The sequence below is a fragment of the Ambystoma mexicanum genome, chromosome 6p (assembly GCF_040938575.1).
Source record: "Ambystoma mexicanum isolate Mex_15411 chromosome 6p, UKY_AmexF1_1, whole genome shotgun sequence".
Classification (NCBI taxonomy): Eukaryota; Metazoa; Chordata; class Amphibia; order Caudata; family Ambystomatidae; genus Ambystoma; species Ambystoma mexicanum.
This window is the reverse complement of record NC_090935.1, coordinates 928,893,744-928,918,301: the sequence shown is the minus strand read 5'-3', so window position 1 is coordinate 928,918,301 and position 24,558 is coordinate 928,893,744.

The following is a 24,558-nucleotide window of genomic DNA, read 5'->3' as shown; positions in this document are numbered from 1 at the left end:
CCAAAATGTAACTTTCCCACAAATAAACATTTCTATAATTATGTCCTCTTATAAAATTAGACACATACATTACATATTTTATGGGTTACATTCACGTCCAACTCCCACATCAGTGAGACCTGGCTTTGTCTTTCTGTGGAATTGTAATCATAAAGATTTGGCCTAACAATTCCTAATTCGGTACATATCTGTGCAATCACCCCTAGGACACAGTTATACAATATTAGATTTGCAGCATTAATAGCCTTTGCACAATTAGTGTTTTTGTATAACTTTTGTCCCTTATACAGTACAGGGTTCAATCATGTCTTCAAAGAAAGAGCATGCAATTAGATATACACCTATCAACTTTTAGATTTATCCTCCTTCTTGTGGCAAAGTTAGAAGTCTTTAAGGCTCAATTACAAAAAGGTATTTTACCACCAAAAGTCCTTAGCAGTTTTTTTGTTGCTTTTCTTTCAACTGTCAACAGCTGTCAAATTCCTTTGATCAGGGTGGGGGTCCTCTTCCATGAGAGGGAAGTTTCCAGCCCCTCCCCTGTGGGGATGAGTGTTCAAGCCTGCCATTGTCTTTGGCTGGGACCCAGACGAAAGTCTGATGAGTTCTTTGTTATGAGTATGTGCAAACCACCCAGCAGCAATTAGTCATTTCCTGCCAGCAGTGAAGCATCACCCATTCAAAGGCTGAGGTTGTCAGATCAGAATTAAACAGTTAATTAACTCAAGACTGGGTTTTAACTTTGAGTTACCTACATCTTTCATTAAAACATATACATTGAACACAGTTGGTATGTGGATTTTGACATTTAGCAATCCTTTGACATTTCTTACAAAATTAGGCCTTTCAACAAAACATGCTTTTAAACAGGCGATGTTACACTTTCTTCCTGAAAAGGCCCATTTAAACTGAGTCCTTTAAATCAGATGTTCCTCAGCAGCACACACATTTTATTCATCACCAGTTCTTTCCTTAAGTGCTGGGATTTGTTTTGCAGTCTGGATATATGTATCCAGCCTTTATTTGGAGTTTCTGCCTGCACAGTTGAAATTGTTACATGTTGCCATTTTAGCCGCATTTTTCCTGTGGAACTGAAAACGAATGTTGTAGGTTGGTTTTTCATGAGATGCATTTCTTAACTTGCTGTCAATCAATGAGGCCCGGCTCCTCTGAGCTGGATGATCTGTAACCTTTTTACCGTCAAGTATTCAATGGAAATTAATGGATCTAGCACCAAAAAAAGCACTTTAAAGGTTGCAAAGCTACATTTTAAAAGGCATTTTCAGCTTTTTGCATAATTCTGCTGCCTTGCTCCATGATGAATGCGGCAAAGCGCACTGGCATGCTCCTTCAGCGATAACTCTGTTTTCACCCCCACTTTGACTGTGTGTGGCAGGGGTGCATCCTTTCCTTGGTTGTGACCCAAACGCAGTTTTGCAGGTTTTGGTGCGCATAGAGGTCAGCACATCCATTTTTGGCTGTTTCTTTCACCATTTGTAAAGTGATGCAGTGGGGCACATTGGGATGGGTCAAACTATCCCACAAAGTGAGGTTTTGCACATGTGAGACCTTGTTTGAAGTAAGAACTTTATGGTTTGGATTGTTCATTGTTCTTTCCTTTTTTACTCTTATGTGGTTTTATTTATCTTAGAGGTCCTTTGGTTCTGGTTGTTAAACCAGAAGTAGTACACCCTCACGGTTTGTTTGTTTCAGTGATCTTTTTTTTCTGTCACTGATGTATGAACCCACGGTGGGTGAAAGTGTCTGGTTGGAGACACAGCGATTGCTCAAAGGGCACATGTACCGTAGCTACCGGGGAACGAGGGCACCCAAACCTTAGCTACCAGGGATTGTGTGGGGTCCAACAGTCAATACGATAGCCCTACACTCGGGACAGCTGGAGCAGCATATGCTCTGGCATCGCTTCACCAAAATGGGTGCGCGATTGTCATTTACTGTTTTACTCACTTTGATGTGGCATACACGCTGCACTAGGAATGCTATAAAGCAGATCTAGGTGTTGTATTAAAAATGTGGACATTTAAATGCATGTGGAACATGCTATCCGTGAGGGAAAGGTGTGCTGAAAACTACATGCTTCAGACCCAAAAAAGACGAATTAGTGCATGCCTTCTGCCGTAGCAGTTTAGAACACATTCCTTGAGTTGAACCCCTTCCTTGGTGCGATGCATCATGAATCCATTTTAACACCAATTAAAAGCTGCAAATCATTTGAAGCAAAACAAGCAATGCTATTATTCATAGACCACAGGATGTCTATAATGAGTTCGATTGAAGTTAAAGAAAAAAAGCTCACTGTTTTGAAATGTTTGATGAAGTGACAGGTTCCTCAGCTCTGGTCACACCCCAGATGTCATCCAGTGGCGAAAGTTCATACGCTCTTTTATTGCTGCTTACTTTGACTTTATCTTGCTTTACAAAGCATCCCCATCCACCTCGTGAATCACACACAATTATGTTTACACAAAGTAATGAGCCACTAAACGGCATATTTCACCCAACTCGCTTCTAAAGATCACAGAGTTCCTAAGTCTTCTGGAATGTCTTTCAGAAGTGCCCCTTTAAAGAATCAGATATCAACGGTGGTTTTGATAACATTGCCTTCGCAGCGATTCACATTCTGGAGTCCGTAGATGCGGCATTGCAAACTCTTTGAATCTCACCTGTCTGAAAAGTAAATTGAACATGAATTGCAATTTGGTATTTGCTTACGTGCCGATTTTTTTACTTTGTGCGTTTCTTGTTACAAACGGTCTTTAATTATTTTGTTGATCGGTATATCTATGAAATGCAGAGACACCGTGTCGCTCCCGATTAGAAAATGTGACCCATTATAGTATAATACATCTTTATCTCGGATGTTCCATTTTTTCATCAGGAGAGCTGGCGCATCTCTCCATGGCGGTACATTTCTGCTTCAGATTATACATTTGGGAAGAATATGCAAAGGGTGGCGTGTTTCCCTTCCAGCAAGGAGAGAGCACATGACGGACACGGCTCAATACATTGGGCCTGATCACCAAAGCATTTTTCAATGAGAAAACTCCCATTGAAAAAAGCTTTGCATCTCTTGCACAGTAACGCATAATTTTAAATTCACATTTTTTAAGTGCCAATTTACATTTTATCTAACTTGCTAAATGAAGTGTCTACGCGCATGTTTTACTAGTTGTGATTCCCTTGGCCTGATTTGCAAAGCGTTTTACAATTGGAAAAGCCAATCGAAAAACGCGTTGTAAATGAGGTCCAATGTCAGTATTTATTCAAAAGGTTTTTCCTATAAAAAGGAGAGCTTGCCTCTATCTCTGGAGTGAAGACTGCACACAGGCCTGATTTACAAAAGCCTTTTTTAATGGTGCAATCCCATTGAAAGACACGTTGTAAATCAGACCACTAAGGCATGATTTACAAAAATGTTTCAACATGGGAAAGTCCCATTGAAAAGATTTTGTAAAATCAGGCCCACTGTGTTTTCTAAGTTAAGCAATCCAGAAACAACAACATCCAATTAATGTTGTATATATGCTTTCAATATTTATTTTGCACAACATAATTAAAATAATAATGACACCTTAGCTGATGAAAATGCCGAACAACAAACATAAATAGGAAGGGCTTCATTCAATCCCATTCATATCACACTCACTGTAGGCATCACAAAGTAAAACTTTAATAATTAATGATGTGCACTTTTAATGAATACAACATTTAAGGGCTCGCAATTTGACTTATATTATTTTTTAAATGTATAAAAACGATTTGCTTTTATACAATTAAGAACATATAAATGACCGGCATACCTGACATTTCAACTCTTGGCTATTTAATTCACCCAGATTGCATCAGGGTCCTTGACTGACATCGGCCTAACAGGTGTCTTCTTAAACACATAAAAGGTTTATATTTAATCAAGAATGCACATTAAATGTGATTTAAATGGGACATTTAATTTTATTTTGAAACTTGTGACACAAGTATCCACCAAATAATGTTGATTACATACATCCAGTGCCTTCTTGGCAGAGCAGCGTTGTACAGAAAAGGTGTAACTGGAGTCTGCCAAAGAGATGATCAGAGGTAAACCCCCTTTGCCTGTGTGCAATAGAACCGGGAGTGTTCCAAGTTTTGAATGGGATTACCACAATAAATGATCTCAGACCCAAATAAACAACAGACTCAAGGAATATGGCAAAATACCACTTTATTATCAGTCCAATAAAGTTGGGAAACCTGGCGAACAAACAGATTGCAGTTCACACACTCTCAATGCATTTGTGTTACACAAAAGGTTTTATACTTAGACATACGCCAGCTATGACCTCATTCTATGTAGCTAACAGTAAATACCTACTGGGTGGAGGGATTGGTTAAGGGTAATTTATGCATATAGTTTGTATGAATGTTAGTATCATCATTGGATGCCCCTTACCTCATAGGCATGCCTGGAACTACCTCTAACTGTAATGTCAGTGTTTATTCAAAATGTTTTTCTTATAAATAGGAGAGCTTGCCTCTATCTCTGGAGTGAAGACTGCACACAGGACTGATTTACAAAAGCCTTTTTTAATGGTGCAATCCCATTGAAAGACACGTTGTAAATCAGACCACTAGGGCCTGATTTACAAAAATGTTTCAACATGGGAAAGTCCCATTGAAAAGATTTTTCATTACAGATAAAAATACAGATAATAACGCAAAAACAGCAGCAGATAGGCCTGTTCAACAATGCATGGTCCACCATTACATAGGCCCTCATGAATGATTGGCAATCTCTTACCAAACTTGGACCTTCGGCTCGTTAGCAGAACGTAAACAACGCAACCCAGGTGCAAGGGAAACACGTCAGACAACTGCCTTCCTTAGCAAATTAGCCTACCATTCATCAGTTAGGCCCTAAGCCAATGTTTCTTCTTTGTAGTTGACCTTGCTGCATGTTCCTTTCCTCAGCACTTTAAAGGGAGTGAAGGTACATTGCTATCTTTGTCTGGAGCATTATGAATAGGCCTTGTTTTCTGGTCCTACACCATGTGTGAGGAGACCTTGATTTTGTCCATCATGTCTTTTTATTTAGTGATATTTTATTTGGATGTATTGGGTGCTATTACTCTTCTTGGCCTCTGGAGACTTGGTTGCTCCATCCTGCATGTGCTTTCCACGTCTTTATTTGTACAATACTTGCCACTCACAATTATTCACTCCTTTGCTTAATCTAAGAGAAATATGTCCTACGTGCATGACTTATCCTCTTAACTCCTTTCAAGACATGTAGTTTCTCTTGCTGCGTCATCCTTGATTATGAGCCAAACAAATATCCTTGGTTCTTGCATGAATTCATAATCCAGTGCCTGTCAACACTGAAGATTTGGTTTCCCTTCTCGAGGCTTCTTGCTTACTGTTATATGATGTTGACATCTATTTTCTCATGATGGATGCTTTGATCGCATTGTATTTTCTACCTTTCATTTCTGCGTATATACATTTGTTACATTTCCTATCACTTATCTTCTTAGTGTTTATGGTTTTCGTTTTCATTTGCATATATTTTTACTTTGTTGGTTCAATAACATCTTCATTCTTTAGATATCCATACATCAGGTTTAGTGTGTCCATGTATCTTCTCTCTTTAGTGATTTCACTTTTAATCTGTTGGACTTTACCTATAATTGTTCTATATCCAGTTGTGTCTGCAGGCTTATGTCTACTGCATCAGTTCGAGGGTACATACAATACGCTTGTCTGAGCATATAGCATCTCTTATACCTTTGATGTGGTAGTGGGATAATACCAGGTTTCATGCACAGTGTTTTCTTGCTGTTCTTTCAGCATGATGGAGCTGAGGGGGTGGGCTCTATAAATGACGTCTACATCTGCCTCTCTGCATTCCCCCCTCTGGTTGAGTCCTCGACCATCTCCTCAATTTCCTTAACATTTTATTCACACTGTGGTTTCTTTGGGATCCATATCTTTTTACACTTCTATCAAACATCATTTAGCATTAGAGACCATAGACTTTTCATTTCAGACTTTTTCAGCTTCACATACCTCACATGTACAAATGATTAAATCTTTTCTGGCCTTTACACTTAATCACAACCAATTCATTTGCAATCAACAATATTTTCTTCAAACCAGTTCTATTGCCATGGGAGAATAATATGCCCCTGCACTAGCACATTTATTTATGGCTTTTTTTTAATACAAATACATTTATCAAGAACATGAATTTTTGAAAGAAATCCACTTGTGGAAATGCTATATTGACAATTTCCTGCTAATATGGGACGGTCCATTAGATAGATTTGATCTAGTTCTCAAATATCTGAATCAAAATAATTTTGGAATTGAATTTACTGCTCAAATTGAAACTTTTTTTTTTGGATTTGAATATATACATAAAGAACAACATTCTACATACCAGTACCCACAAAAAAGGCACAGGCATGAACTCCATTTTACCTGCAACAAGCTGTCATAAGAAAGGGGTCATTAATAATATATCAAAGGGAGAAATGTACCGTTCTAGATGGAATTGCAGTACAGCTACATCTTTCAAATCAGAATGTAAACTGATTGGCGACAGATTCAAGAAAGAGGCTATCCAGACCGAGTTGTTGACCAGGACTTGAAGGCGACTGACCATTTGGACAGAAAACCTTAACTTGGCAAAGAAACACTCAAGAAAAGTACCAATTCGGAAAGTATTAATTTTATAACCAAATACTCAAGCAATAGCAGACATATTTATTCAATGCTCAGTGAACACCGGCATTTGTTGAAGCTGGACTGAGATCTTCAATCATAAATTTCAGCACAACCTAAAATCATTTACACTAAAGCACCGAACTTAAGAATGAAACTAAGACCCGCCTTTCTTGTATCCAGACCCAGGCTACTTTGAATTTGTTAAGTAGTCAAAGCACAGGGTTTCACAAATGTGGTAACTGCAATTTCTGTAAATTTGCATTGTCACCTACAAGGTTCTTTACCTGTCATGGAGGATTACAAGCTGAAATTAAAGACTTTATCAACTGGAAGATGAAATATGTGGTATATGCAGTGATATGTGTATTCAAGAAATTCTATGTGGGCAGCACCATTCGAGAACTTAGAGTGACAATTTGTGAACATTTAGCTAACTTGAACAGCCAAGACTCCAAACTTCCATTTGCCATCCACTGACAAACGTACCACCAAATTAAAAATAGTAAGGACATTCGATTTGTGGGACTCCAGCAAGCCCACCCACATATCAGGCAGGGGGGTGGGGGGGATCGGCAATTGCATCTCCACCAGATGGAAGCCAGAATTATTTGCTAATTAAAATGTTTAAAACTTGGACTGAATCAGGAACATGAACTGATGTCTTTTTTTAAAGACATGTGTAAATGCACTTATGAATAATGTAAATTTCCAACATTGTCGTAAAAATCTTGTAGCCCTTTCGTTTATGTATAGATGGTCAATATATCATGATCACACAGGTGGCTATGATGGCTGTTTGCCCCTCCTGCGATCCAGGGGAGAATATACATGTGGTGTTTAGATATATAATATACTGTATAGGTTTATATTTGTTTTTGTTTTATCATGAATGCATAATTGCAATGTCAGAAATTGTAAAATAACTATCTACAGAGTGGTGCACTGGAGCCTGCAGCACACCCATAGGCCATCTAATTGAACACAAGGGGATTGGAATTATAATTAACATCTTTATCTAGTACTCTGTATATGCAAGTACATATAATGTGTCAAAAACATTGTTCAATGGCATTGATTATTTATTAAATTACTTTATAGGGAATGTCCCGCGTGATGCAGGAAACACAATAGTTATATACCACGTGTATTAAAACCAAACATAAGCACCAAATGAGGATAAAGAGGCTTCCCCAATACTTCACTTATTGCATATTTCTTAAGGAACATGCCTAAATTTAGGCATGGCACTTTAAATAAAAAAAACTACTTTATGTCGATAAAACCCGTCACATGCTACATCATATGACAAACGGGCCACTGCATATAAACACTGAATTCGGAACATGCCGGCCATTTGCCGGGGATGGAATGGTGCGTGCAACAAGCGGTGAATGGTTTGCTTGTCATTGAAGACAAGTTAAAGGTAAGAAGTACTTTTTACACGAGAGAATCGCGGGATGATTGGCTTTATAGACCAGTACTACTTACTTTACATCAGAAATTATGCACATATCTTGAAGCATTGAATACACCTCCTAGTGTTGGCAATTGTTGTCACCCTAGTGATATAGGCATTTATTTGGCACTTGAGTGGCAGAGCACCACTATTACTATCTGACATTTCTAAAGTGCAAATACTATTAGCATTATTGATATTTAGTTGATACGTACATGCACCAATGTTTGGCTACTTTTGTTATCAGAGTGAATATCTCCTGAATTTTTACATTCATTTGTTATGGACATGCAGAAAATGTACATTAAATTAGTACAAGATCTCAGGCAAAATTCCCTAAAGTGGTCTTTTATTTTCTAGTCAAATAGTTGCTATCAATATTCAAGAAGGGTTTAGCGCATATTAGTGGAATTAGTGTTAAACCCACCCTCATGTCACCTGCATTTTTTATATTTTGATCGACATTCCAGGTCATATGGCAGCACTATCCAGTCTATGTACAAAACACCCAATGTCCCACATAGATCCGATGTTCCTTGGGATAATAAAACTTTGTTCCTGGATGTGCCACAGGGCTTCCTTCCATGTGTTCACAGATGGTGTTTTCGGTCTGTGTGTGCTTGTCGCCCACAGTATTTACATCGATCATTATCTTCATGCCAACAGCTGTCTTCTTAAATTGTCCTAGGATTATTCTCAGGAGACAAAAGCCCAGTAATACTAACACTAAGATTGCTATCAGTATCTTAAATGCATTTGCAAGCCTGGCTGGAATCCATGAGGACAGGTATGAAAAAGAAATCTTCAACATCTTCATTTTCATCTACTTCTTATACCATTTTCGTGTGCAAGGTCGATTACCTTAAGTTATAGCTTCTGTCAATGTTCCATTTTGTCCATCATGGACATGTGTTTATGCACGAGAAGAAGGGCCAATCTTAGCACACACGCCTCCTTCCATTGCTGTAATTAAGTCCATGACATACCTGCTTTGGAGCATCATGAGTCTGATGGCCATCAATCTTTGTATTGTCATGCTAATTGTTTGTAGCAGTTCCCACCTTGTGATTTGTAACCACTTGGGATTTGGTGCAACTTGAATTCCTGGCATGACTATGGGCCTTATTACGAGGCTGGCGGCACTGCTGCTGCCGGTATTCATTTTTTTCCTGCACCCAGCGCCCAGAAATCGGCAATTTCCAGATCATTATGGCCTTGCCAGACCCGGTATTTGGCCATTCCTGGGTGCTGAAAAAAATGTGTCCGCATTCCCATTTGAGCCCCATAGGACTCAATGGGAATGGGGAAGCCAGGTTTGAACAGGCACCATTATCAACGGTGCCTGTGCATCCAAAATGCTCTGCTCGAAGGTGCCAGTACAGCTGACAGGCCAGTCTTGGTGGCTGCAATGGCACGAGTGTGCAGACTCGTAGTTTGCCAGTCTGGGAACTTCGGTAATGGCTTATCGGTACCGTCGTTTCTGGACCAGCAAACCTATAATGAGGCCCTATGGCTGTAGATATCTTTGCCATCATAGTGAACAATTTCTGCTCATCTGGATGTCATGATAATCTTCTATAGATTTTGCAGAAAAGTAATTTTCTCTCTTCTGTCGGGTGAGGTTAAGCTAACTCTTCTGTCTTTGATGTGCATCCATTTTCAGAAAGTTGTCTGTATGTAGATCACATGAGGGACCACCAATGCAGGAACACGTATTATCACCATAGAACATATTTCTCCCCAATTTAGAGGCAACGACATGCAAGCTTTGGATCCACAAGCCCAACAGTGGTCCATCAGCACGGCAGTACCTCCTTTCATTCCTTGCACATCGATTACCTGCCTACATCCTTTATTTTCTTCAACTTTGATCTGACCATTGTTTCTGAAGCAAAGTGGTTCATTCTTCAGTGGCATTATGGATACGGTTTCAGCTTCATCTTCAACCCATGTCATTAACTTCAAATACATGGTCCATTCTTTAAGACATGAATCCTTTACTACTTGCACTATCTTCACTGGTGCTGTCATCAATAAGTGTGCACTGTGTCCCATCATTCCTTCTTCCCACCCTGTACTGGTGGCTCCATGTCAGCATACCAATAGCTGAGGTCTTTCCCAGAAGCCTGACAATCCTAGTGTTTCCCATGTATCTACACAGTCCAGTCTCTTTTGTTAAAAAATCTTCCCTTCTCCTCTATTTGGACTGTTCAACGTGATTGGATCATTTTGCTTTTCAAGTTCGGGTCTTTTATCATCTTCTATGTTTTTATGTAAGCATAGTCATACTTGAATTAACTTTTTTACATCCATCGTAGGGTTGCTGACTTCCCTTGAAATTGTCCTCTTTTCATGCATGCTGCTAGATGGCTAAGGGACTGCGCATCTTGTGTAGGTATTTATCTTGCTATAAAGGTTCTGGCTGTGTTCATGGCATAAGGGATGAGAGAACATACATAGCAGTGCTCATCTGATGTTCCTCTCCCCACCACACTTATGTGCTGATAGCACATTATTTTTAAATGGGTTGACTTTTCAATGTATGTAATCCGCTCCAGTACCCCTCTTAACCGGTTAATTTGTTTTGAAATATCAGGGAAAATGTCGCTTGTGCTTTTGTTAGGGATAGACACAGATGTCTCATTGTTGGACACTCCATCTGTATTATAAAACACCATTTGAAGGAATGCTATAAAAATAAGGAAATAAGGACAACACATTGTACAAACATAGCTACAAGAAATATTGCAAAAGAATTCACACGCCATACTTTGTTTTGTGAATTAATCAGCCTTCTCATCAGCAATGTGTACCTTACAAAATGGAAAATCCCCATTCCTTTTTATCAACGCTTAGTTCCTGCTATTTTTATAATAACCATACCTTTTTATAACAGAAATTGTAATAGTATTGCAATGATGATCCTGTAGATTATGAGTGCTGTTTTAGGATTTCCAAAAAAGCTGACAATATCAATGTTTTGTCTCACTAGGGCTGAATAGGATCGAAGAATATATGTAAAACAACATACAGAAATGTGTGCAGCATTATAGAGAACATAAAGTGTTGTGTGCTCTTCTTTTCTTCAAAACATTGTGGCCTTTATTCATGGTGTCATTTGCATGTAAAACAGGGATTTGCATGCCATTCTGCTTGCAAATCCCCATTTGTCAAACAGACATTTGTGCGCAGAATGGCACACAAATCCCTGTTTAAAATGCAAATAATTCCATGAATCAGGGTCAGTCTCTTTAACTTACCAGGGATAGTTCTGTGAACACTGAAAAGTTTGTCCGTTCCCCTTTAAACTTGGGAATGAGCGACATTCATAATTGTTTTATCTTGTCAGCTCTTGTTGGCCCTTGGTAGCAGATTTGGTCTGCATCCCCGGAATGTCTTCTTTTGCTTCACTGTCAACAGTTGTCAGAGGGGTAGGTGTCTCTCCTTTGTAAAGCTTTACATCATTCAGGTACAGCCGCCCTCATCTTCCTTCTATTATTACAGCTGTGGGAGTGACCTCCTCTACCAGGTACAGTCCTTGAAAACAGTTTATGCCAAGTGCCGCCATAACACTTAATGAGCACTTTATCTCCAGGATACAAACTAGGTGGTTTCAACAAGTCACCAGGGTTGATTGTTTGGCTGTCTTCTTCAAGCTTCTTCAAACCTTCCCTCAGTGTTTTGATCTGCTGGGATATAGAGGAAACACTAGCGGTCAAAGTGTGTCAAGTAATCATGCATCTCATCTCCTAATGTTTTTGCTACACTATGTGTATCAGTTTTTATTCGAGTGGGATGAGCAAGGGGTACTCATGCAGGTTCCAGTCATCAACTCATGAGGAGTCAAGTGATGATCTGAACCAGGCTGGTTTCTTAATGCAAATAAGGTGAAGGGTAGGCAATATCACCACCCCTTTTTTCAATGTCATCTTTATCTTTGTTATCCTCTCTATGAGAAGTCCATTTAAACGCCCGCAAATACTATTCGCCTATGGGTGATAAGCATATGAAAATGTATGCTTTATGCCTAATAGAAGAGTTTTTTTGCTTAAAACTCTAATTTACAAAATGTTGCCCATTATCAGACCATAAGACTTTGCATGCACCCCATTTAGGAAATACCTCACGTAGAGGAAACTTGGCAGCACATGTGGCATTAGGGTGTGTGCATGGACCTGCCTCAATCCATCGAGAAAAGGGACACACTACTATTAACATATATCTGTAGCCATTGCATGTTATATATAATCTATATGGAGATGCTGAAAAGGACCATTGAAACAGGGTATTGTTCCTCTCACTGTTCGCAAGGAATGCCCTGCTGACATTTCTGACAAACAATACAGTTCACAATAAACTTTTCAATGTGTTCAAACAAATTTGGGGAAAACCAGACTTCTGCAATCATGGCAGCAAATCCTGTCATATGTGCAGGATAGTGAAGTTGATCCCATGCAACTTTCAATAATGCTAGAGGCTTAACTGACTTGCTAGTACTATCTTATCTCCTCATAGCCTTGGTGGGGGATAAAGAACACATCTGCTTTTCCATAAATCTTGTTTTTCTTGCAAAGCTCGACCCCTGCTGCTCGATTTACTGTACAATCGATAGCATATTAAAGCATTCTTTCATAGTCATGATTCATCCTGACGTTTGCTTACCACTTTCTACTTCAAAACTAGATATATTGGAAAAATGTGCTGCTCTTTTTGCTTCAATGTCTGTGACATTTCATTACCACGAGAAATCATGTCTGCCCTCTTAGTATGTGCTGCGTGCTTAACCATGGCAATAGCCAATGGGAGCTTTAGTACCTTATTATGTTTATCCAATAGCAACGCATGTTGCACTAGTGTACCATCTGTGCATAAGAAGCCCCTCCTTTTCCAGCGTGACAATTCTGCTTGTACGGTCGACATCACATAGGCGAAGTCAGAGTACACTGTCACTTCCTCATCCTCAGATCTCTCTAGTGCTGCAATATCTGCTATTAATTCTCCAGCTTGTGTTTAACAATGTGAAGGAAATCTTGCACTTGTCACTTGTCATTCCTGCTTCTCATCACAAGGCCTTCAGCCTTGCTTTCATGCTCCAGCACCCCTCAACCATCGTAGAAGTTTCACCTGAGGGCTGTGAAGTTTGTTGGGATAAGCTGTGACATCTGTTGCTTACCACACCTGGTTTGCACATTTCGGAACACTTTCTTATGAAATTGGAAATAATGTGCTGTTCCATAGATGATTGCAATGTGAGCAATCACCTGGTGGATTAAACCCATTCTTTGGGATGTTTTACCTCATTTCCACATCTGCATATTTGTTCACCCATGTGGTTTGGCCTTTTCAAGATGGCCAGATAGCAATAATTCCAGCTTGCTTCTTCATTGTTCTGGCCTGACTCCTCCTCCCATTGGCTGCCTTGGCCTTGATAGGCTAATCACAGCCACCGGGAGGTGGAAGCCAGCCCTAATGACTAAGGCCTATGATGAGGCCATCATTTCATTCCTGCTTCTCATCACAAGACCCGGAGTCTTGCTTTTGTGCCTTGGAAGCCTTCAACTAATGTAGAAGTTTCACCTGAGGGCAGTGCAGTTTGTTGGGGTAAGCTGTGACATTTGTTGCATACCACACCTGGTGTACGCATATCAGAAACCTTTGTAATGAAATTGGAAATAATGTGCTGTTCCATCGACGATTGCAATGTGAGCAGTCACCTGGTGGATTAAACCTGAACATTGATGATGCTGCCACCTCACTCTTTAATGAATCCTGGACTGCCTTCACTTTCACACCTCTTGTACTGTGGGCTAGTTCCCTCCTTTCTTATCACCCCTTCCCTCTCTGTCCTCACTTTCCTTCTCTGCCTGTTTTGCCAGATTAATGTCCTCAACAGCATTGTGAATTGTGCACCAACCACTAGCATCCACATCCAATTGTACTTTTCAAACTTAGCTGTGCTTATGCATTCTATTTGAAAGTCAAGCTTAGCTATGCTGCTTGTGCATTCTATTCGATAGTCAAACTTAGCAGTGTGCCTGTATAGACTTGCTGTGCCCTTTCTGCCTGAATTACTTGCTTTTCTGTAACCTGCTGGCCCAGTGACTGTTCCATAGCGCTGTACCTTTTCTACTCTTTCCGGCCCTCTCCGTGCACCCATGGCACACATTCTATTTCTCCTATCTTCTCCAACTGCTTCTCCATCAACTATCCTTCTGTTCTCACTAAGTCTGGAAGGAAAGTTTAAAAGGGATATCTTGGCCGCAAACCCTGGTCTCCCCATTGCTGATACATATTCCAGTGCTTCCTCCAGACAGACCCTCACTGACATCCTCTTTGTTGTTCCTTCGCCAGATCTATGGATTCTTCATATGATCTCTGTGCTCGGTCCTCTCTCCTCCTCTCCCATTAATGGTGGCACCCGTGGGAAGCCCTCATGGCCCCCTTCGACTCCTCTAAGGTCATCGTTAATGTCTTCTTAATGGTACCGTCATGGTCCAAGGCCCTCAGGCCAATCTCCTCCTCTTTGATAGGCTTTTCCCCTGCATCATCAATTTCCTTTCATCTCCTGCTGTCCCCTCCTCCCACCCCTTGGCTACCTTGCACTCTCCATCCCTCATCTCTTGCCCCACCTCGGGCTCCATCCTCACTTCCGCAGGGCATACTTCTGATCTGTACCCCCCGCCGGAAGTCCTTTAAGGCTGGCAACCTTCTTCATCTTGCCACTCTCAACTCTCGCTCTGCTGTCAAACACTCCTCGGACATCTAACACCTCCTGGAAGACTTGACCTCAATGTCCTTGGTCTCACCGAGACATGGTTCATGGCCAGCACTGTCACAAGCTTTGACACTCTACTCCCTGATGGTTACAAGATCCTCTCCGCACCCAGATCTACCCAGTCTGGAGGTGGTGTAGCCCTGATCTTTCCTGAGTGGATTTCTGCCTCTATCATTCCCATTCAGACTTACTCCTATTTCCAATGCTTTGTCTGCAGGCTTTCTATCTCTCCTAGCAACTCTCTTACTATGGCTACTCTCTACCGGCCCCCTGGCCAGACCACCTCTGAGTGGGTGGACCTCTCATCCTCCCTTCTGGCCTTTACCATTCAACTCCTCTCTCCAGGTGACCTCAATATCCACATAGACTCTCATTGTCTCTCCTCTGTACTCTTCTGTGACCTCTGTGATTCCCTTTCCCTTTCTATCCTCCCCTCTGGCCTGACTCACTCTTGTTAGGGAGAATGTTCAATACATTGCTGATTCCCCTTACCTAATGAGTCCCTTAGCAGCTTTGTTGGATTTGTAGGGTTTATTTTCTTCACCTGGTAAGAGTGTGGGCCTTTTTTCCACTCTTACATGTGTTTTGCTGTGTGTGTTTTCAATTTTTGTGTGATCTTGGGCACTGGAGCCTTACCTACTCAAGGGCACCACTTGTTGTGTGTGTTACACTGCACCTTAAGTGCAGTGACACAAGGTTGTCTTTGAGGCTTCCCAATGACTCCATTTTTCTGGGGCTGACTACTGTCCCCCAGAAACAGGTAAAGTTGCCATTGACTTTATATAGTCACTTTAAACGGCAGACCCAGTACATCCCATCTTACATGGAGTACTGGAAAGTGTTAACTCGTATCCCTTTTAGTCTGTGCCTCTTGGAGCCTTGTTTTGCTCCCTTAACTTTAAGACTTGGCTGGTGGCAGTGGTATCTACCCTAACTTTCTACCGCAATTATATTATAGAAACGTGGTATTGTTCCAGGCTATTATAGTAGCCTCGAACATAAACCTGCTTGACCAAATACATTTTATTTTGGTTCCAGCTGGGTTTATTCGCCATTTCTTTTTGTTAAAGTATTTCTCGTGTTTTTCTCTGCGCGCCGAACCGGGGATGATTCCTTTGTTCGCTGTCTTTATGCAGGCTTCTGCACAGAAGCCCACTTTTTAGGCACCTGATAGTCTAGAGGGGCAGGATGTGAGGGAGGGAACCTCGGACCCCTGCCATTGGTTGCCTTAGTAACCTAAGTCACACTCTTGTCTGATTGGCTAAGGGGAAAGGCCTTGCCAGGCCAGCCACCCTGCTGTGTGATTGACAGCCAGGCTGTGTGAATGGGGGAAAACTGCATAAAAAGCAGGTCTCTGGGACTGGAAGAGCAGAGCCGCCACTGGAACGAAATAACCAATGAGGAACTGGAAGAAGAGGACCCCTACAATGACTGAACTGCCCGGTAAAGCCCTGATGCAGGTCCGAATCTCCAAATCCAATGACAGAGAAGATCTTCCAGGAAACTTCTTCCCTTGAGCTGGCGGGACCAACCAGTTTGCCCAAACTACATGCCAGGACCCCTCCTCCTGTTGAATTCGCTGTACAGAGCTACAGTGGGCCGGATAGCTAGGAAGGTCTGACCCTGCTTGCCTTTTAAAGAGCGCACCTTTTATTTGTTGTTTTGCTCTGCTGCTGGTTTCTTCCCTGGGTGGTGCAGGACCCTCCAGTCTTCCTACTTCGTGTCAATCCCACAGTTGCTTCAGGAACCGTGAGCCTGCAGGAACCACCAGGAACGTCCGCCTCAGATACAGCTCCCTCTCCATTTATAAGGTACTGTGCAAACGCGGTTGTGCGTTTCGCTCAGCTGCTGTGAAAATGTTTGATATCTTTCTCCATTCCGAGGGCTTGTCCATCTCTTCTCTTTGAACTAACTTTTGTACCAACAAACCTCGTCCGGAATCTGTGCCACAAACTTTACCGCAAACTACATTGAACCTATTAACTTGAGCAAAAGACTTTTGAACCATTGACTTAGGCCCTAAGCCTTTTGTATCTGATTTTAACCTTGTAGTCTCTCTTGTTCAGTTGCACTGCTTACTTACCTGTTGGTTTTGCCTAATTTCTAATAACTTTGTCTTTCCCTCCCTTTTAAATTGCTGGAGTGCCATTTTGCTCCCACTTCATTTTGTGAGCTTAACTTGTCTGGAATTTAAGGGAAGTGGTGTGGTGTATTTATGATTGTGATTTTTAACGTGCTTATAAGAGTGAAAAGTTACACAACTGTTGAGTAAATAAATATATATTATTTTACTTAGAAACTCTTGATTCAGTGTTTGCCTGAACCATAGTAATTGCTGTCCTTTGTGTAACTATTTGTACTGCTCACTTACTCTTGAGATAAGTCTGGCTGCTCCGCTAATGCTACCACTATAACTGTGTAGTACAGGCTTGTACCAAAGGTGAAATTGTACTGTCACTTGTAGTACTAATTGTGTGTAGTGTTCCCAAAGGGTACTGCATATAATTCTGCCTAAAGACTCCACTCTTCATCGTCCACAAGGCTTTCTGGGGCAGGGGACCACACTATACTGAACATTCTCTTCCTAAGCATCTTACTTCCCGAGCCCTATGCTCATCCACCTTCAACTCTCCACGGGTCAGACGCTTCGCCAGGCATAGAGTGATATGATATGATATGGCATTTGTAACACGTCTGTACACAAGTGTTTCTAGGTGTGAGTGGGGGGATTTCTTTCCTCGGTCAGGACCTCCATCCGGAACAACCTTCCTGCCTCTCTGAAACTTGAGCAGGACCTCCTAAGGTTCCGGAAGCAACTCAAGGCTTTTTTCATGTCCACTTTCTCTCTCCCTCTCCCGCGCGGATGCCCCTGTCTGCTGTGCATACTAGTTACCTGGCCACCCACTGAACTTACGTGACTAGGCTCCTGCATGAATGGTTGCTCTTGCACTGCCTCCGGGCCTCCCACCCACATAAGGGACTGTGTCTGCAATCCTACAGCCCCCTGACTTTCTGCACTTATGAGACACCTCCCGGCTGCACTTACTAGTTACTTTGCACTCTCGCCCTCACTCCCCCCGCACTTGCTCAATTTGAATGACACAAGGCCTAGTAAGATCATTGTTTTTTCCTCCTCGGTCCTCCCTTCCTTGTTTTCTCACGCCTAGAAACACTTGTGTACAGGTGCATTATAAATGACTTATCATATCATATCATATCATAATTTTGGTCTAAAAAAAGACAATTCCAGGTCCTCTGAAATGTACCTATCAATCCAGGATGTCATGTCAACAAAATATTTACCCCATACAAAAATACTTCTGGGTCTAAAGGAACACCTCACAGAGCCTTATGACCTGGAAATACTAATATACATTTTCTTACATTCATATAATGTATGCCTGTAGTGGAACATAGTATACCCTTGTCAGTAAATTACATTGTCATAATTTCTTTTTCAATTGGTTTAGATTGTCCAGTCTGTTGTGTTCAGATTCGCGTCAGCGGTTCCATGCCTTTGTGGTTGTAAATTACCTAGTCTTTGTGCTATTTTCATTACTAGAGCACTTGCCTTACAAATAAATTCCTGTTTGTTAAGTGAATCATTTATGATCTGAATCAATGTAAAACTTATCAGGTTTTTTGCAATTGGATGGACTCCTTTTAATTATATTTAATAATTATTGGTTATTTATAACACTCTTAATAACCATTGGTTTCTAAGCATGGACCCGGGGATTGAACCTGTGTTGCCCCACATTCCTGCTTCCGAGACAAGCACATTGCCACTGGGCTATCCTCCCTTTGATGGGATTATCTCACACTCCCCGATGAATATGATTGATAAAGCTTGTCAATGTGATTTGAGAGAGCCAGAAGTCAATACAATGGATTCAGCATGTCAAGCTTTTGTGTCTACGAGTACCAGTGAGGAAAACCCAGCAAATGAGATCAAAGCATCTCAGTGCAATATCAAGTCCCATGACATGGGCTCTACTTTGGTAGAAGTGGTGAGCGGGGCCTTTGTACCCCTAAATAAGACTAGAAAGGTGTTCATGAACAAAAGATTTGTTTTGACTTAATTCTAAACTGGGCCCTGGTTGTGTAAGAGGATGATATTTTAGACTCCTGCGAAGGATATATATTAAAGAATGGTGCACGGGGACCAACACTGACTGTATTGTTATAGGCTGTGGTCAGAGCAGCCTTCTTTAATTTATGAGCCTATGTAATAACTTAACCAATATAACAATTACTTCTAATGTAAGAATTGTGATTAATTAATTTTAATCAATAGTTATCTGGTGCCCTTTAAATGCAGATCTAAGCTTTTTCTGTTTAAATGAATTGTTTCTTTCAAATAACTTACTCCTAATAGCAAGCCCTTTATTTTCTGTTGTATGTTTTTGTTTGTGCTTCTATGCCAAAGGGCTTTGTTCCATCGTGTTATAAATAACTAAAAAAACAATATATATTACGTTATGTCGCCAAGTAAAATCCTAATATATTAACTGGTGTCTATCGCGAATTCAATAATGGCATAGACACGTCATGTTCCCTTATTGAAACTGGTAATCACCAGTAAACAGAACCAAACTCATAGCCCAGAGAATCCATGCATATTCATGACAATACCACACATTGGATACCTTCCTCTCGGAACAGGAACAGTCACTCCTGTGTCTACAAGAAATAAAAATATCTTGTCTCCTATGGTTACCATGACCCTCGGTTCCTCTTGGGGTCTGGTGTCACATATGGTACTGAACACATCAGGTCACTCTGTGGGCTTTCCGGTTGTGGGTGTAAATGCATCCTTGTACCAGTAAAAGGATTCCCTCCTACTGCTTTCACGCTCCCTATTCTGTATGTAGGTGGTCTTGCGGATCCTGTATTTGCCTTTCATTGTGGCATTATAACCTGGTGTGTCTGTACTTGTGTTTGCAAAGGGGCTTGCTGTGGTTATCCCTTGTGGTGACTGTGATTGCAGTGAAACCTGCAGTGTTTGCTCCATTTGTGGTGCAGTTGTCTGATACTGAGTGTGATCTTGGGCATAATACTCTGGTGGTCCTGTACTATATGGTGAAAAATAGCGTGTCTCCTCTCTAGGAGTCTGCCAGTTCTGCGGCATACCCCTCTTCTTCTACATGCTCGAGCAATATGTCCTGTCCTCCCACAATTCCAGCACTGTTGCTGCTGTCCTCCATTAAATCCCCCCCTGAGCATTTTGAAATCTGCCTCCTCGTCCTCTAAATCCATTCAATCTACCATTTGGCCAAAAATAGTACCCACCTTGATCTAACAGATACCCTACATTTATTAGCTGCTTAGGTGGTACCTCATGTGTGACTACTCCTTTGCTGCTTGTCAGTTCTGCTCCTACTATAGCACATTTTCACAACACTTTTGGGACTAACTTTGCTCCCTCAAGCTTCCTATTCTCTGATTTTTCTTATTCTTCTCTTGTAACAATCGACAATCATGTACAATAGTCAACTGTATTTCTGCCCATGGCTTCGCTTCCATCGCTACCTGTTTTTGCATCTGCCTTTGCAGTGGCTCGGGCAATCCCTGACATAAAATAGGATAAAATAACACAACAGCTATATCCCACGGTTGCCTCATCTCAGGATGCCATCGTTCTTGAATCTCTTCAATGTAAACAACAGGATCTTTGTTTTCATCCATTTTCCTGTCATAATTGTGCCCATATCTGGCGTATCAGGATATTGTACTGTAAGTGCCCTCCATAGTTCTGCTCTACAATTATTAAATGAGGCTCCATTTTGTGCCGTGTTTTGTGCTGTCACACTCGCATATCCCACTCCTCTCCAAATGTCATCAGCTCTCTCCCCTGGAATAGCTGCTAGTATGCCTTTTACATCACCCACTGCTAATGTCATTCCCACTGTCATTCTTTCTGACTCATGAATGCATTCACCCACTCCTGAAGTTAAACAAGGTAATTTGCATTTCAAATGATCTTTATCCATCTTTGGCCATGGTACATATGGTTGTCGCCCTCCTCCTTTCTCTAATAATGGGAATTTTGTAAATCCTGTTGCATAATCGTATCCACCTATGCTTCTTGTCTTTCAGGTGGGGCTACTTTTGTCCACTCATCTTCATACTGGCAATTACCTTATTCTACTTACATAAGGCGGGGACATTTTTCCTATGCTATGCACCGTCCTTGTGGTCGTTCGTGATATGATATAGGTTCTGTTGTTTTTCCTTCCGATTCTCCTGAATCTGGCCATTTCACCCCGTTTCCTATGTTTGGATCTCTTGAAGAGCCACATTCAACCTCTCCTCACACGCTCTCGTTTTCCTCTCTTTCTTCATCTGACATCATTATTCCCCAACTGGTCTGGGTGTTATCCATTTCCTCATCATCAAGATCGAGTCTGCTTAGGGACATAGTTGTATGCTTGTCCATCATCACGTCATCCGATCTACCTGTTTTTTTCTCTCAGTGGGGATCCCTTGATTCTCCCTCTGGTCTCATTACCATCTTTTCTCCTCATCTGGCTATATAATAACACCATCCTTTTCCTTATGACTTCTGCCTTATGCTCATCAGCACATCTCGCTGCTCTAGGTATCTCATGCATCACTCTGTGGGGCTGTTGTGGCCTTCTGCATTCCCCCATTGTTCTGGTTCTTCAACTAGTATTACACATCTATGAATGATGTGATCTATTTTGTCATCCCTTTGTTCTTTACTCCTTCTCCTTTCCTTCTTGGCTTCCTCTTTCCGTCTTCTCATCCCTCTATTATCTTCATCTTCCCTTCTTCTCTATAACCTTCTTTCTTTCAATCTCTTTGCTTCTATTTCCTCATGTTTCTTCTCCTCCCCATCTTTTCTCCCTCTCTCCTTTAACTGCTCGTCATACCTTCTTAGTTTTCCTTTCGCTTCCTGTCTTTTTCCTTCTCATCTTTGTATGCCATTTCTCATCCCATGTCCTCTCATTCCTCTCTTTTTTAACATCATTGATACCCTTTCCGTCAAAATTGAGTAATATTTGTCTTCCCATCCACTCATTCTGTACAATTGCTACATCAGTGATTCTATCTTTCTCTCTTTTTTGTCTCTTAGACTCTTCTTCTATCTCTATCAGTCTGTCCCTTCTCTCGTTACGCTCCTCATATTTACTACGTCCGGACATTGATTTGCATTCTGTAATCATACTTTGGTCTTTTCTATCTTCATTAATATAGGCAGGTGGTGCATATGTCAGCTTAATATACCCTGCTGCTGCTTTTCAACTCCTTTAGAGGATAAAATCCCTGTTTCTCAATGGTTGTACCATTGTCTTCAGAAGGAGAAAGGAGGTTGTTGTACCCTCCCCTTCATGCTGATTAAGCATCCACTCCTTCTCGGCTGGGTCTTCTTTCTCGCTCTGATACATTTTCCATAGCTCTAAAATAGCTAACTTTTTTGTAACCTTTTTCCTGTATATGCAGCACGTATGTTTGTTGTGATGTGTTGCAATACCGTTGTTGATAGGGATTCCTATCGAGGCCAAAGCATGAACCTTTTGTAAGCCATGCCCTTTAGACATTCAGCATGGTATTTCGAAATCTTAGGTGTGTACCTCAGTAATGGCTTGCACAAGTGTGGAAGAGGAGTGTCTTTGATGATGATAAGTCATTTCTAACTATCAAGACTTACCAGACCTTTTATTCTGCTATTACTTTAATTAATTAGTATTATATCAACATTATTTGTTCCTTCTTTCCTTCTTACCTTCTTTCACAAAAATTCATATTTCACAACAATCATTTCAGGCAAGCACCATCAATCTCTGCCATCAATCTCTGCCAATTTGTCAAAAAGGATTCTTCCAACAATTTCTAAGCCTACCCAATAATATTCTCTTTGCTTCTTCATTACAGTTCTATTGATTCTCACTGTCCTACTGTTTTATTATTAACAATCTAAGAATCTTAATTTGCAATTGTTCTTCCCTCAACTGTTACCCTCCTATGATTGGTGCCAATCTCTTGTTTTTAGGGTCTAAAAACTGTTAAATTAGTACTATTGTTCTATATTTTCAGTCTACAACCTACATTTTCACAAGTAATAAAAACATGTGTCTTTTTAAAAACAAGTCTAATTCTTACGAACCTCTTTTTTACTCTCTCCAGTAAAAGTATCTCATCTCTATTTTACTCCATTTTGGAGTGTGAAACACATCCTTCTTAGGCCTTATGTTACGTTTCCCCGTTAAATATATATCTATACATGCAATACAATACCTCCCTTTTATTTGCCACTTTCGATGTACTACTTACGTCCGTTGCCCAGTTCGAGCTCTTTGGTATCAACTCTTCCCAATCAAACTCTTCGCCTTCAGTCTGCGGAATGCGACGTGGGGACCGGACAGGAATGTCTTCAAAGAGGCACATACTGACTGTCTCAATTTACACACGCAATTCTTCTGCTCTCCACAGGAAACTCTGCGTTGTTCCGGCTGTACAAAATCCCAAAATCTGGATCTAAACCATTCGCACCACTACCAAATGTGCAATAGCTCTTGGAGCTTTCCAAGTGCTGAATAGGATTACCACAATAAATGATCTCAGGTCCAGATAACTGACACACTCAAGGAATATAGCAAAATACTACTTTATTATCGGTTCAATAAAGTAGGGAAACCTGGAGAACAAATAGATTGCAGTTCACACACTCTCAAAGTATTTCAATTGCACAAATGGTTTATACCCCGACATACATCAGCTATGATGTCATCCTATGTAGCTAACAGTAAAAATCTACTGGGTGGAGGGAATCATTAGGGAAATGTATACATACAGTTTGCATGAATGTTAGTATCATCATTGGATGCCCCTTATGTCATAGGCGTGCCTTCAACTACCTCTAACTATGTAAAATACAGATAATAAAGATGACTGCTTTACTCGTGCTGAATGTTCTACTTTAGAAAGCAACTATTTTGACTTATCTACCTTGCATTTCTGCGTATATACATCTATTACATCTCTTGTCACTTATCTTCTTAGTGTATATGGTTTTGTTTTTATTTGCATATATGTTTACTTTGTTGCTTCAAATACATCTTCATTCTTTAGATATCCATACATCAGGTTTAGTGTGTCCACGTATCTTCGCACTTTTCATCTATCGTACTTTACTTATAATTCTTCTATATCCGGTGGTGTCTGCAGTCTTATGTTACCAATATAGTTGTCTGAGCGCATAACGTTTCTCATTCCTTCAAAGTAGTATTGGGAAAATAGCAGGTGTCATGCAAAGTGTATTCTTGCTGTTCTTCCAGTATGATGGAGGTGCAGGTTGGGCTCTATAAATGATGTGTACATTGGTCTCTATACACCAGTAGGGGTAGTGACAGTGGCCCATGCTGTACAGTATTGAAGGCATGGATAGGGTTTCCTCAGAGCTTCAGTTAAACTCCTTTCTCAGGTATGAACAGAAGGTGTTGTTATCACTGGGAGTGGCTGGGCTGGGGTTGGCACATATGCACAAGCTTCTACAACATTGTAATGGCAAGAACAGGTGACAGGCGTGTATGGTCTTATTTCTGGTGGTTATGTACTATAACAATTAAGCATATCCTGCAAT